The sequence below is a fragment of the Leopardus geoffroyi genome, chromosome C1, assembly GCF_018350155.1.
Source record: "Leopardus geoffroyi isolate Oge1 chromosome C1, O.geoffroyi_Oge1_pat1.0, whole genome shotgun sequence".
Lineage (NCBI taxonomy): Eukaryota > Metazoa > Chordata > Mammalia > Carnivora > Felidae > Leopardus > Leopardus geoffroyi.
Window position 1 is genome coordinate 40,171,217 of NC_059328.1, and position 16,295 is coordinate 40,187,511.

The window sequence follows — 16,295 nt, forward strand, 5'->3', positions numbered from 1 at the left end:
GTGAAAGAAGAGGAGGGAGCATTGTGAGGACACAGATGCAAGAAAGGGTGAGGCCAGCTTGGGCAATAATGACTCTTGCAGGTTTGGGAATCCTCTGTTAGACCTGGGCTCCTGGAGCTCTTGTAGGTTGTGATGTTATGCTGGCTTCAAGGGGGGGGGTGCGATTGCCCATGGCTAAACCCTCACTGTGAGCTCCAACAGATACATGTAGCACCTGGGATCTCAAGGAGCTTGTGTCAAAAGGTGCCTGAGACTGTGGGGACTACAAACCACATGATACATTCCAGAGGAAAAGACCACCTCGTGTTCTCACCACAGAGATGAGGACCCCAGCTGTGATATTTGGAGATGGTTTGAGGTAGAATGGTATGGTGGCTAAAATACCTCTATGCTAGAACTAGGCTGCCTAGCTGCACTGCCACATTCTCCCTCCACAACTTCGGACAAATTACAAAAATATTCTTTGCCTCAGTTTCCCCATCTATAAAACAGGAACATTTATTGCAGCTGCCTCATAGGATCACTGTGAGGATTAAATGGGTTATTATATATAAAGCACTTATACATGGTAAGCACAATTTAAGCTTTTTTAATGTTTATTTATTTTGAGAGAGAGAAGAAGAGAGGAACAGGGAGGGAGAGAGGAGAGAGAGAATGCTAAGCAGTCTCTGCACTGTCAGCACAGAGCCCAATGCAGGGCTCCATATCACAACCATGAGATCATGACCTGAGCTGAGATCAAGAGTCAGACACTTAACCAACTGAGCCACTCAGGCACCCCTAAGTTTTATTGTTGTTTTACACTGTGGTTTGACAGGAGAAGACCAGCAATGACAGAGACAGAGCAATGACTGGGCATTGCTGCTCTAGGAGGGTAGTGGTCTGGAATGGGTGACCCTGGGCTCAGGGAAAGACTCCTCTGTGCAGTCCTTCAGAACTCAGGTCCAGCTGGCCTTCTCTATTCTCCAAGTGGCCCTCCCTGACTCTGGGCCTCTCAAGGCCCCATCGTACACCCACCTCTATCATGACCCCATGCTGTCATTGTTTGTTTACATGCCTGTCTCCCCATCCAGGCTGTGAACTCCAAAAGGTCTACCCTGATGTAGCTCTAGAGGCCCAGTGCCTCACTTGGTGCCAGGCATGCAGTATGGGTTCCATAACTGAGTGGAACTATCAAGCCCTCCACAACCTTTGGTCCTGAAATCTCAAGCTGTTAATACCTGCCTCCATGTTAGGCCACCAGAGAAGGGCCACACTTTCCCATGCTCTCAGACCTGGGCATCTTGAAGGGAAGGCTTCTGTTACTTTCCAGAGAGCAGGGGCTCCCAAGCCACTGCTCAAGACTCTTCATAAAGTCAAGACCTTGGAGGAACCTGGGGTGTTCATCTGGTAGAGAAGAACGAAATGGGTCCCATTCCTCGTGAAAGGTTTTTAATAGTGAAATTAGAAATGTAACAGCCAGGTTGACCAAGTGGGAGCCCTCAGCTATGCCCAGTATTAAGTCTTTACTTGCTGGACCACAGGAAGGCTAAGGGTCCTGGGGGAAAGGCCAGGATAGCTATTGTCAAATAGTACAAAAATATTTCCATATTTTGGCAATCAGCTGGGCTCAGTTTGACAAACAACCCAGCCGTTACACCTAGACACACCATGCCTTGTCTTCCAGGAATCTAGTGCCCAGTGGGGAACTAAGAAGCCAAGCAAAGAGGTCAACATCAGTTACCACCCAATGAGACAAGAGCAAAGCATTCTAAGAGTCCCATGCAGAAGGATCTGAGCAGTTACAGGAAGGGAAAGTATTTTTTTTAGGGCTTGGAGTTTGGACCAGGCAGCTGAAGGGAGCCAGTAGTGCAGGCAGTGAGAACAAGGACCTGAAAATGTGTGGGGCCTGTTGAGGGATTGGGGCCAGCACGAATGTGGGAAATGATGCAGGAGGGACCAGGAGGCTTCGTTTTATTAATGTTTATTTATTTTGAGAGAGAGAGAGAGAGAGAGAGAGAGCATGAGCATGGGAGGGGTAGAGAAAGAGGGGCACAGAGGATCCAAAGTGGGCTCTGACAGCAGCCAGCCCAATACAGGGCTCAGACTCATGAACAATGAGATCATGACCTGGGTTGAAGTTGGATGATCAACCAACTGAGCCACCCAGGCAGTCCCTTAAAGTGTTTCTTAAACAGGCAAGTGATGGCAAGAAATCTAATTCTGGCTTCAGTGTAGATAGTGGGCTAAAGAGCCAATGGGGGAGGCAGTGAGGCCAAGTAGAGGCAGTAGCAGGCTGCAGGTCAGGGAAGATGATGGCTGGTCAGGGAGGTGAATGACCAGTGAGATGGAGTATGGAAGCCAGGGGATGTGAGCGGGCAGCACTATCTCAGAAGAACATCAGCCACATAAGGCCAGACTTGGCCAACAGGAATATTTCAGCTTCTAGAACAAGACAACCTTTAACCTTGAAGACATCTAAGAGTCAAGGGGAATGTGATAGGTGAGGAGTTTTATCTTCATGCATTTAGCCAACAAATAAGAAAATTACTGATGGGTCCTCACAGTACAGCTCCCAGACTGTTGCTATTTATTGGAGTCACCCATTGTGACCCCCCAGACCTTGCAAAAGAAAGGGAAAAGTAGTTCCAACTCACTGCAGAAGGTTCACTCACTATTTATCTTTCAACAAAGGATGTGGGCCAGAGTAATTCTTAGGGGCCCCTGGATCATCATTCAACCCATCAGAGAAGAGCTGAAAAGTGTAGAATCCAAAGGCTGTTATTTGAGGCTGAGCTGTGGAAAGATCTCTGGGCCAGGAGTCCTGCTGCCACCACTAACTGGCCGTGTGACCTTGGGAAAGTAAATCGCCTGCCCCCTAGACTGTTTCCTCACCTTTAAAGGAGGACTGTTCTGCACCTCACCTGAGGATAGCTCTCCTGTTCTCAACCCACCTTCTGTTCTGTGGTATTAAGCCAGCTATCCAACCCCTCAGCTGTCACACAAGAGCAACCATTTATTACGTACCTACTGTGTTCCAGACTCTCTAAAGGACAACACACACACACGCATGCACACACACACACCTACCTAAAATGCAGACAGACTGTAGTATCACCACTTTAGAAATAAGAAAATAAGACTCAGTCTCATTCAAGATCAAGGGCAAATCTGGGATTTACACATGAGTATTTCAAATGCTAACATGCACAAGTTTTCTGCAAGGTGATATAGGCTCCTGAGTGCAAGAATGCAAGTGGGACTCAGAAGGATGCAATATTCCTTGTCACAGTCAGCAAAGTGGAGGGCCTTCCATTTCCTCAGTGCTTGCTCTCCCTCTCTAAAATATACACAAACCACCTGAAAAGACACACTAACCATATGCCTTCCCATTCTTTAAAATGAGTCCTTCCTTCATCACATCAATAAAAGAAAGGACAAGAACCATATGATCCTCTCAATAGTTGCAGAGAAAGCATTTGACAAAATACAGCATCCTTTCTTGATAAAAAAAAAAACCCTCAAGAAAGTAGGGATAGAAGGAGCATACCTCGAGATCATAAAAGCCATATATGAATGAGCCAACACTAATATCATCCTCAATGGGGAAAAACTGAGAGTGTTCCCCCTAAGGTTAGGAAGAAGACAAGGATGTCCACTCTCACCACTGTTATTCAACATAATATTGGAGGGCTTAGCCTCTGCAATCAGACAACATAAAGAAATAAAAGGCATCCCAATCAGCCAGGAGGAGGTCAACTTTTCACTCTTCCCAGATATGATCCTCTATATGGAAAACCCAAAGATTCCACCAAAAAACTGCTAGAACTGATCCATGAATTCAGCAAAGTTGCAGGATATAAAATCAATGCACAGAAATTGGTTGCATTCCTATACACCAACAATGAAGTAACAGAAAGAGAAATCAAGGAATCGATCCCATTTATAATTGCACCAAAACCCATAAAATACCTAGGAATAAATCTAACCAAAGAGGTGAAAAATCTATACACTGAAAACTATAGGAATCTTATGAAAGACATTAAAGATGACACACAAAAAAAATGGAAGAATATTTTATGTTCCTGGATAGGAAGAACAAATATTGTTAAAATGTTAATACTACCCAAAGCAATCTACATATTCAATGCAATCCCTATCAAAATAACACCAGCATTCTTCACAGAGCTAAAACAAATAATCCTAAAGTTTGTATGGAACCAGAAAAGACCCCGAATAGCCAAAGCAATCTTGAAAAAGAAAACCAAAGCAGGAGGCATCACAATCCCAGACTTCAAGCTCTACTACAAAGCTGTAATCATCAAGACAGTGTGGTACTGGCACAAGAATAGACACTCAGATCAATGGAACAGATAGAGAACCCAGAAATGGACCCACAAACGTATGGCCAACTAATCTTTGACAAAGCAGGAAAGAATATCCAATGGAATAAAGACAGTTTCTTCAGCAAGTGGTGCTGGGAAAACTAGACAACAACATGCAGAAAAATGAACCTGGACCACTTTCTTATACTTTACACAAAAATAAACTCAAAATGGATGAAAGACCTAAATGTAAGACAGGAAGCCATTAAAATCCTTGAGGAGAAAGCAGGCAAAAACCTCTTTGATCTTGCCCACAGAAACTTCTTACTCAACACATCTCTGGAGGCAAGGGAAACAAAAGCAAAAATGAACTACTGGGACCTCTAAAAAGCTTCTGCACAGCGAAGGAAACAATCAGCAAAACTAAAAGGCAACCGAGAGAATGGGAGAAGATATTTGCAAACGACATATCAGATAAAGGGTTAGTATCCAAAATCTATAAAGAACTTATCAAACTCAACACCCAAAAAAACAAATAATTCAGTGAAGAAATGGGTAAAAGACATGAATAGACACTTCTCCAAGGTAGACATCCAGATGGCCAACCGACACATGAAAAAATGCTCAACATCACTCATCATCAGGGAAATACACATCAAAACCACAATGAGATACCACCTTCACCTGTCTGAATGGCTAAGATTAACAACTCGGGCAACAACAGATGTTGGCGATGATGCGGAGAAAGAGGATCTCTTTTGCATTGTTGGTGACAATGCAAGCTGGTGCAGCCACTTTGGGAAAAAGTATGGAGGTTCTTCGAAAAACTAAAAATAGAACTACCCTATGACCCAGCAATTGCACTACTAGGCATTTATCCACGGGATACAGTTGTGCTGTTTTGAAGGGACACATGCACCCCCATGTTTATAGCAGCACTGTCAACAATAGCCAAAGTATGGAAAGAGCCCAAATGTCCATCGATGGATGAATGGATAAAGAAGATGTGGTATATATATACACAATGGAGTATTATTTGGCAATCAAAAAGAATGAAATCTTGCCATTTGCAACTACATGGATGGAACTAGAGGGTATTATGCTAAGTGAAATTAGTCAGAGAAAGACGAAAATCATATGACTTCACTCATATGAGGACTTTATGAGACAAAACAGATGAAATAACAGAAGGGAAACAAAAATAATATAAAAACAGGGAGGGGGACAAAACAGAAGAGACTCATAAATATGGAGAACAAACTGAGGGTTACTGGAGGGGTTGTGGGAGGCGGGATGAGCTAAATGGGTAAGGGGCACTAAGGAATCTACCCCTGAAATCATTGTTGCACTATATACTAACTAATTTGGATGTAAATTTTAAAAAATTTAAAAAAATAAATTAAAAAAAAAACATTTAAAAAAATAAATAAATAATAAAAAAAATAAAATGAATCCTTCTTCTTCCCTGTGGGAATGAAAATACAATCTCACTGTTCTTAGAGTTTAGACTTTGGTCTCATTCAGACCTGTCACTTAATAGCTGTGTGACCTTGGACAGGTTGTTTAACACCTCTGAGCCTGGAGCACCTTATATGTAAAGTAAGGACAATGACAATTATCTACTCCTCATAGGTTTGTAGTTAATCCATATGGAGCATTTAGCTCTGAGTCCGACACACAATACTACTCAATAATAATATAGTCCACAGCAGAGATTTCTGGAGCCAGACTGACTGGATTCCAGTTCTGGCTACACCATTGAGTGGCCTTGGACAAGTTACTTAACCTTTCTGTAGTTCAGTTTTCTTATCTGTAAAATCGGATTCTTATAGAACTTACCTCATAAATGGTTGTGAAGATTAAATGAGTTAATATGTATAGAATGCTTGGAAAAACACATTATCAGCACTCAGTAAGTTTTGCCTATTGTTATAGATAACTCTCACCATCTACTGTAAGATAAAGAACAGAAAACCCTTTACAAGATGCATTGAATATTATACAAATATCTGGCACCCTATAGGAAATAATTAGAACAAGGGAAATTGGTGGAGAAAGGAAAGAAGAAAAGGGGTTCCACTGAGATCATCAGGGTTAAAGGGCCAGGCAGATATTGGAAGATTGAAAAGGAATTCATGGCAAAGTGCTGGCTAAGACAGAAGGAGCAATCTCTCTTCTCTCTCTCCCTCTCTCTCTCTCTCTCCCTCCTTCCCTCCCTCAATTGTTGTAAGAATAAAACAGAATGATGACACATGACAGAGACTTCCTAGCTCTTTACCAAACCCATGTCTTCTTCTCCTGGGCACATCACTAGACTAAACTTCCCAGTCTTCTGTCATTAGGAGAAACCACATGACTGAATTCCAGCAAATGGAACATGAGTAGAAGTGATGTGTGCCACTTCCTGACCTGGTACACAAAAACCTCCATCCTCTGTGCTCTTTCCTCCTTCTGCCAATGGGCGTAGATGAGATGAACCTGACAGACCCACAATATGTAAGGAGCCGGGGTCTCTGACTCACCAGCTGGAGGAGAGCTTCTTATCAATCAGGAACACCCATCCTGGACTTGACCTGAGAATGAAATAAATTTTCATAGTGTTTGAACCATATGCTTTCATGGGTTTTTTGTTACAGCAGCTAGTGCTAATGTTTGAGAAGAGTTTAATGCAGTACCTGGAACATGGCGAGCACTCAGTTTATGGTAGCCAAGAATGCAGGAGACCAGAAAGCCCAACAGTGTTGCAGAACATAAAATATCAAGGCTTATATGGGTTCCAGAAAGCAATTCTTTTGTTCTCTGTCTTTTCTAAATCCTCAAAGGCACAGAGGGGCACATTTCTGGATCCCTGTAAAATAAGATAGATAATCCCCATCTGCCATGGTGACCCTGAAGAATAAAGGAAATAATTATAACTACCATTTTGTCAAGATACTGTGCATCAGTCATTTAACTAATGGCTTTATTTACCTACATTATCTTATTTTTTTCTCTCAAGTATACTAAGAATTCTTATTTTACAGATGAAGAAACTGAGGCTAGGAAGTTAATAGCATGTCTGAGCCACACAGATAGTAAATAAGCAACCAAGCCAGGTCTGACTGACTGCAGAGAATCCTTAACCACTGGCCTTCCCTAAGTGAAGTGATGCCCTCCAAGGCTCATCTCAGGCCAATTGGCTCCACACAAGGAATTCAGCCAACAAGGGAGGACAGTTAGGTCTGGGGTCACAAGGGCTGATAAATTGAGTCTCAGTGTGGGATGTGTAGGATTTGGGGTCTTGCTGGCTCAATCCATCTCTCCAGGTCAGCCCCATCCTTAGCTCCTGAGACCTGGCCAGCTGATGCCAGACCAGCATTGGTGCAACATGTAAAATGCTGAAAAGAAAATGGAGGAAAATAGCTCAGCAGTAGGGAGGGGGGAACTTGTCACCCCATTTCCTTCCATCCCATGCTCAGGCTCCCAGGAGGCAGCTAGAGGTTGGACCCTGGCTCTCTCCCAAGGTCACCTTCACAACAGTTCCACCAGGGCTCTGGCTGGCAGCACCCGCCAACGCCAGGCCGTGATGGATTACTGCTCGCTCTGGCTACTGTTCACTGCACAATCCAATCTAGGAGACACACATATTTCTCAATTCAGGGACTTCTTTTATTTTATGAAAAATCAGCCAGCTGCTCAGGCATGAGTGGCCGGGCTTGGCAAGCGCTTGGATTTTGTTAGACTTCTCCAGCCCTATTGCCTTCCTAAATTCTCTTCCCTCTACCCTAGTCTACCCATTACCCACTCTTGGCCCTATGGAGGGTGGAAGAAAGAGCACAGATTTGGGAGTCAGTCCTGGGTTAATGCCCCACTTCTGCCACTCGTTCTTTGTGAACCTCAGCTTCCTTGTGCATAAGGTGATGACGATACAACCCACACTTCAGAGTTATTATGCAGAATAAATTAGTCATCAGTTTGGAGTTCCTGGCACAATAAATACCTCACCTGTACCTCCTATGCACAGGAACTTATTCAGTTTCCTCTTCTCCATCTCCATTCTTACTCACTTGCTTCTCATTCTCTCCGTCCTTTGCTGTCTGTCCCTCCTTCTCCCTTCTTCTCTCTTCTCTGTTCAGGTCAACCTTTATACTTTCAGAGGATGTCCCAGACTGCTGTTTTAAAAGGCAGAGCAATTACTACCACAGGCCTCACTGAACTATACTTGTTCTTTATTTTCCACCTTTACCTGGACAACCATGGTCTGTCTTGTGTTGTCATTAGGACATAATTCTTATGACTCAGACAACAGTGATTCTGAGTCCGACTTCTGAAGAGGCTGATTCCAATGCACGCTTAAGATCTCTTGTCATTATCCTGGGGTGACTGGGTGGTTCAGTCAGTTAAGTGTCTGACTCTTGGTTTCAGCTTAGGTCATGACCTTGCAGCTTTGTGAATTTGAGCCCTGCATTGGGCTCTGCTCTGGTAGTGTGGAGTCCGCTTGGGATTCTCTCTCTTTGCCCACTCACACTGTCTCTGTCTCTCTCAAAATAAATAAACTTAAAAAAATATCCTTTGTCATTATCCTTTTAAATTCTAGTGAATCATTATTCCCAGTTCTTTACCTCCTCTTTATACTTAACCTTTCTGATTTGAATAGGATACCCCCACTGGCTCAAAGAGGGGGGAAAGTGTTCTCTTGTTGGAAGTGACCAGAAGATTACATTCATGGAACTGGGTAAAAGCAAAATAGCAGCCCAATCTATGCCATGAGTTCAAGTTCCTCACCACTTCATGCATCATTTGAGTCATCTCAATGATGACCTTCTAAACGGGCAGAAAATCAAGAAGGGTTAAATTTAAAAATCAAAGCTGAATTGGTGCTCTAAGAGAAGATAAAAATTGAGCACATCCTTATAAGGGTCTCCTTGTGACGATGCCAGCTTAAAGGTTGGAAGACATTGGTCTTTCAACCTAAGGGAGACCAGAGACCCTGGTCCAGAGCAGTCACACTCCAAGCACTGGCACCAGCAGCTAGAATGGAGTCAGTGGATTTGGGTGCCTGACTCGTCTGTCATACATGTCAACACCAGAACACAGCATCTTCCCAAACATCCTTGACTTCTCTAGTGGACCTTCCTCACTCAGAAACCCAGCTATTCTTCAAGCACTACTGAATCCATGTTCCTTTCTTCATCCACAATGCTTCTGCCTTAATCCGGGGCATAATCTTTCACCTGAGTCCTGCACCAGCCTTCTTCCTGCACCTTCAGACACCTCCCAACCCCCATCCTTACTACACTGCAATGGTGATCTTTTCAAAATGCAAATCTGACCCATGTCCCTCTACTCCTTGAAACTCTCCAATGCCTGCCACTGTTCTCAGGCTGGTATTACTAGTTAGAACAGCAAACATTTTCTATAAAGGGCCAGGTAGTAAATATTTTAGGCTTTGTGGGGTATCTATACTCTGTTGCGACCACTCAGCTGGACCATTGTAGCAAAAGCAACCATTGACAATAAGTAAGCAAATGAGTGTGGAATGTTTCAATAAAATTCTGTTTATAAAAATAGGCAGGGAGCCAGATTTGGCCAGCAAGCCATAGGGTGCCAACCCCTGAGATTTAGACCAATACCTGAGTGACTTGGCCACTGCCTCAGAGAGGTTAGCCCCCATCACTCACCATGCAATTTTTGCTTTATAGTTCAGCCACACAGTACAATTCATTTTCTCCAAGCAGGCTGTGTTCTATCAAGCCGTCATGCCTCTACTCATGCTGCTCATTATGCTCAGGCCCTTACCTTACTAGTTCCTACTTATATTAGAAGGCTTAGCTCAGTCTTTGAAGGGAAATTTGGTCATGTGCATCAAACTTTGAAACACATGTTTCTGTTTGACTCACCAATTCAACTTCTGGGAATTTATCCCACAGACAACTAACTCACCAAAAGCTTTCAAAGATATACCTATAAAGGTGTTTGTGGCAGTACTGTTTAGTGTTAAGATAAATTGGAAACAACCTAAATGTTCATCAATGGGGGAGTAATTAAATTATGGTACACACATATAATATGAATAGTGTGCTAGTATTGAAAATCATGAAGTAGATCCCCAGATGTTCTGATATAAAGTTATTTTCAAGATATATTAAGAAAACAAGATGCAAAAGATTGTGTATAACATAATCCGATGTGTGTAAAGAAAGGATACACACTCACAAATGCTTGGTATGTGTAAAGCATCTAAAATGATACACAAGAAAGGTAACAGTGCTACCTCTGGGGAATGGAACTTCAGCTGAGGGATTGGAGCAGGACTGCCAGATATGGTTGTAAAGCCTATGCACTATACAAGCCCAGGTGGAGCCACGTGTCTAGACCACAGTGGCAATGGCCTGCCTGGAGTTGTGCAGTATAGCAGCAGCTCTGGTTTTGGAGAATATAAACCTTTTGTTAGCTACCCTTTTATACTATTTGAATTTTTATGACACCAAAGCCTGAAGCTTGAGAGTCAACCCTGGATTTGAAGACTGTGCTGTAGCTGTTTGCTTGCTTGCTAAGCTGTAAGTCTTTTGAGAGGAAAATGCCTGCCTTATTCACAGCACAGTGTGAATGATAACATCAAAGACAGGAGCTCAAGATACAGAGAGAGCACAGATTAACCTGATGTGGAGCTGGATCTTGCCAGAGAAAAAAGCAAGGAAGGGTACTTAAGCCAAGGGAAGAGCAAATGCAAAAGCATCGATGGGTGAAAAAAGTTGCTCATTCATGTGTTCAGAGTGATATAGAGAAATAGACTGCATGTGTACAGATGGGTATTAGATTTAACACAGTTCCTCAGACCTACTGTGTGCTAGAAAGTCAAGGCCAGCTGTCCAGAACTGGACATATCATGGTCTCCTGTGATTCCAGTGCTCTTGAACAGGAAAAGGAGAACAAGTTCAAATTCCCTTAATATAAGGTAAGATGTTGTTAGCATCCTGTAGGTCAGAGGCAAAAGACAACTGCTGATAGAGACTATAAGAAAAACTTCATGAAGAAGCTAGTATATGACATGAGGAGGATTTTAACAGGCAGAGATGGAACACAGTAGGGCAGAAGGGAGCAGCATTTTAAGCAAAGGAAAGGAAATAAGAGAGCCCAGGACATGCTCAGGTTGCTGGAGCATAGAGCCACATGAGAGAAGGTTATAGATGAAGCGAGTAGGATTGGTTGGCTAAATGGAGAGGGCTTTGAACATGAGGCCAAGGATGCTGGCCTGTTTCCACACTGTTGGTAGAGTCTGGATTTCCAGCTGACATTCTCAGAAGCCGAGGGTTATTATCCAGGACATTAAGTGGCTAATGGGCCCATCCCAGTGCCCTGCGCAGCCTGGAGCACAAATGTTTTCCAAATGCTGTTTTTATCTCTTGGCAACAGTGAGGCCAAGCCCTCTGAGCTAAAAGCCCTGTATTTGCTGTGGTCCATTCTCCTTTCTACTGCCCATGGCCTAAAGCCGTGAGAATTGTCTCTTCATCATCACCACCCCACCCCAGCCACAGCCCAGCCTAGCCCTTCCCCGGAAACAAAGCCAAGCCCACACCTGCTCTCTCTGACCTCATTTCTTCCCCACTAATTGATCAGAGCACAATAATAGCAGGCAGCAGGAGGACTAGTCCCTGATGGACGCAAAGCTCAGGAGAGAGCCTCAATTATTAATCCTGCACCAGCTGCTGGAGGCAACAGGCCTCCTGAGTGCCCAGAAGAGTAGCCTGGTCCCAGGTGGGGACGGGGTCAGAGGTGGGGAGGGTGGCTGAGTAATACCCGGCAGCTTCTAGGCCACATCTGGAGCCCCTGGGGCAACAGGATCCGATGCCTGGCCTGAATGGATAGATCTGCTAGCCATCTTGGCGACGCTTAGGGGTGGGCCATTTGGAAGGTCCTGAAGACAGGGTCACTTCCCTTCTGCTCATCTGTGGCTAATGCCCTTCCTGCTGCCTCCCCTTCCCAAAGAGTTCCTCTGGACAGAATCAGAGGGAGAACAGCAGCGAGTTTTTCCAGCCATCCTAGCCAGGTCCAAGCCTGGCTTGGACAAGTGTTGGAGAACAAGTGTTCTCTCCATGGTTCAAGTCTTCTTCCCATAGTTCAGATCATAGTCTTCCTAGGGAGCTGGGAGTGGAGACACAAATATAACTCCCCCACCTCTGCCTATCCCAACTGTACCCAACTTCTGTGTCTAACCTACCCAGCCTCACCTCCTCCAGGAAATCTTTCCTGACTGCTTCTGCCATTCCTGGCTCAGTTCTCCTCTGAATTCCTTTTATTCTGAGCCACCTCTTGGAGTCTACATGACTATAAGCTGTTTTTCAGTGTTCTTTTTTTTTAAGTTTATTTATTTATTTTGAGAGAGAGAGAGAAAGAGACAGAGAGAGAGAGAGAGAACGATTGGGGAAGGGGCAGAGAGGAGAGACAATTCCAAGCAGGGTCCTCGCTATCAGCCCAGAGCCCAATGTAGGGCTCAAACTCACGAACCATGAGATCATGACCTGAGCCGAGATCAAGAGTTGGACACCTAACTGACTACACCACCCAAGCACCCCTTCAGTGCTCTTTTAAGGCTATGAGCCATTTGCTGTATCCCTGTAAACTTTTCAAGGGTGGGACTCTGTCCTCTCTTTGCTTGTGGGAAAAAGGAAAAGACATGGCATTGAGAGCCAGAAGAACAGAGTTCAAGTTTGATCTCTACCCACTAACAAGTTGTGTGCCCTCAAGGAGGCTGCCCAACTCCTATAAACCTCAGGTTCTTAATCTGCAAAATGGAGAAGATAGTAATCCCAGCCTCCCAGGTAAATTGTGACAGGCCATTGGGGTTATTCTTTCCATATCTCAGTACAGAGCCTGCTTTGGATCTTCTGTCCCTCTCTCTCTCTCTCTCTCTCTCTCTCTCTCTCTCTGCCCCTCCCCCACTCATGCTCACTCGCTCTCACTAGGCTACAAGAAAGGACTGAGGGATTTGAGAATCAATGCAGCCATCCAGAAGTAGCCCAAGTCCTGGAGTCATCAGACATGGATTCAAACCCTACCTCTTATTTGAAAGCTGTCATTTCCTCTCTGAATTTAGCCTTCCCCATGTGGGGATAATTCTAACTTGAAGGAGTAGTAAAAAGAAGGGGTGCAATCTCTGTAAAATGCCTGGCAAATTGTGAAGACTCAATGAACAGTATCTATGGGGTTTGGTTTTTGAGAGGTTCCTTTGGTCAGCTTTCTTCAGGTATAATTTACACAGCATAAATGTCACCAATTTTACATGTATAATTCAATGATTTTTTGACAAATGTATCCACTCACATATCACCACCACAATCATGGCACAGAAAATTTCCATCACCCTTTCCATAATACTTTGCTCAAGCCCCCTTTCAATAAATACTCCCTCCCACTCATAGCCCCTAGCAACCACTGATCTGATTTCTGTCCTTATAGTTTTTCTTTTCTATAATTTCATATCAATAGCATAACATATTATGCCATCTTTTGCGTCTTTTTTCATTTAGCATAATACATTTGAGATTCATCTAATGTATTTGATAAATTTATCAAATATATCGATAGTTCAGTCCTTTTTATTAATGAGTAGTTTTCCATGATATGAGTATACCACAATTTGCTCATCCTTTCACTAGTTTGATGGATGTTTGGGTTGTCTCTATACTTTGGCTATTAAGGATAAAGATGGAGAGTGCCTGGGTGGTTCAGTCAGTTAAGCATCTGACTCTTGGATTCGGCTCAGGTCATGATCTCACAGTTTGTGAGTTCAAACCCCGCATCAGGCTCTGTGCTAACACCATGGAGCCTGCTTGGGATTCTCTCTCCCTCCTTCTCTCTCTGCCCCTCCCCTGCTTGCTCTCTCTTAAAATAAATAAATAAACTTTTTAAAAAAAGAATAAATATGCTATAAACATCAGCTACAAAAGCCATCATTATCATTTATTATGGAATCACAGAAAATCAGAGCTGGACAGGTCCTCAGAGGTCACCAAATCTAGCATCTTTATCCTGAAGATAAAGAAGATGAGGCGCAGAGGGGAAGTTTATAGTTTAGCTCCTTGCTGCTCCAAGTGTGGTCCATGAATCAACAGCATTACTGTCACCTGAGAGTTCATTCAAAATGCAGAATCCCAGGCCCCACCCCAGGCTTTCTTTTTTTTTTTTTTTAATGTTTATTTATTTTTGAGAGAGAGAAAGCATGCGCACAAGTAGGGGAGGGGCAGAGAGAGAGGGAAACAGAGAATCTGAAGCAAGCTCCAGGCTCTGAGCTCTCAGCACAGAGCCCAATGTGGGTCTCAAACCTATGAACCGTGAGATCATGACCTGAGCCAAAGTCGGACACTTAACTAACTGAGCCACCCAGGCACCCCACCCCCACCCCAGACTTTATGAGACAGAATCTGCTTATTAGCAACACCCCCAAGTGCTTCATAGGCACATTCAGGTTTGGGGAGCACTGTTCTAATAGGCAAGAGATGAGTATGGAACTACTACCAAGTCATCTGACTCCCAGGCCAGAGGGGCATTCTCCAAGTCACACGGATTGGCAGTGGAGGTGGTGGGCAATAAGGGTCCAAGGCTTCAGTCTCTGGAGAGCCCTTTGACACTGGGATGGGTCTGACTGGTCTAGCTAAGGACAGACTGCAGCTGCCTCTGTAGCCTTTTGCGGCTGTGGGGCCTCTTGGTATCTGGGTCAGCTTGGACAAATTGCATAAGGTCCTGGTCTCCTTAATTGAAAAGCATAATAATATATTTAGGTAACAAAGCTGTTAGCATGCAGAATTAATGACAGCTATATGGCTTAGGTTGGGGGAGGCAGAAGAAGAGGGCAAAGGAGTCCTGGGTGATTTCAGAGTCCAGAAGTACTCAATAGACTCATCTCCTGCAGACACACCTTAACAGTGTAATTATGTCTATTAAACAGATACGCATGAGCATAATAAGCACACTTTCCCTTAAATAGCTAAGGGAAATAATAATCACTATAATTATTGAATTATATTCAATAATTGAATTATATTATAATAATAATATTTTATAATATTATTAAATAACAACTACAAATTGTTTATAGTTTTTACAAATTTTAAAAGTCTTTTGTTCTCATTAATGGGTGATAATTTCAGGATAGGTTTAGAAGTGAAAATAATATTGCTAGTCATGAAATTTTCTTTTATTTTGTAATTGGCTATTACAGTGTATTTTCCAGCTAGGACAGAAACAATAAACTTGATTCACCCCAAGATGGACAACCAATTAGCAAGTCTAGGACCCAATACTCTAAAGGAGGTCTGATCATATCAGATCATATCTTCAGATATTTTTTGAATGTCTACGGTGTTCTGCTAACTGAAAGCAGGGGGTGGGCAAACTTGAATGAATCATTTCCTTCCAGGAACATATAGTCTAATGGGGGGAGCAGGATAAAGCTAAGACACAAATAAATAACCATACCTGGCAGTCTGTCCATGATGAGTGAGTGGTACCAAGTGTCAGTGCTTCTGTAGCTCAGAGGAAAACAGAATCTCTGGCTGAAGTAATTATGCAATACTTCCAGGAAGAAGTAAGACTGAGAAAGAGAATAACGGAAAGAAAAGGGGAGAAAGTTCTCCATCAGAAAAGGAGGATGGCTGCAATAGAAGAGTGGAGGTTGGGGATGCCTGGGTGGCTCTGTCGGTTGAACATCCAGCTTCAGCTCAGGTCATGATCTCATGGTTTGTGAGTTCGAGCCCCACATAAGGCTCTGTGCTGACAGCTAAGAGCCTGGAGCCTGCTTCAGACTCTGTGTTTTCTTCTCTCTCTCTGTCCCTCCCCTGCCTCTCTCTTTCAAAAATAAATAACATTTAAAAAAAAATAAAAAGAAAAAGAGTGGAGGTGGGAAAGATATGCTGCAAACAGTTCTTGTATGACTGGAGAATGTAGTGGAAGAGAACAATGGTGTGAGATGAGTGCAGTGCAAAGTTAGGGCCAGCACTCAAGCCAGGCTGG

The 16,295-nt window shown here is 43.5% G+C and overlaps 1 long non-coding RNA gene across 1 annotated transcript; it reads right to left on the minus strand.

Annotated features, from left to right (window-relative positions):
- Nucleotides 1–6,825: 6,825 nt before the first annotated feature.
- LOC123599976 lies at nucleotides 6,826–15,900 on the minus strand. Its single transcript, XR_006713393.1, has 4 exons — nucleotides 15,762–15,900; nucleotides 8,289–8,455; nucleotides 6,980–7,152; nucleotides 6,826–6,877 (listed from the first exon to the last, which is right to left on the minus strand). It is a non-coding gene; the product is annotated as an uncharacterized LOC123599976 (long non-coding RNA).
- Between the last annotated feature and the right edge of the window lie 395 nt (nucleotides 15,901–16,295).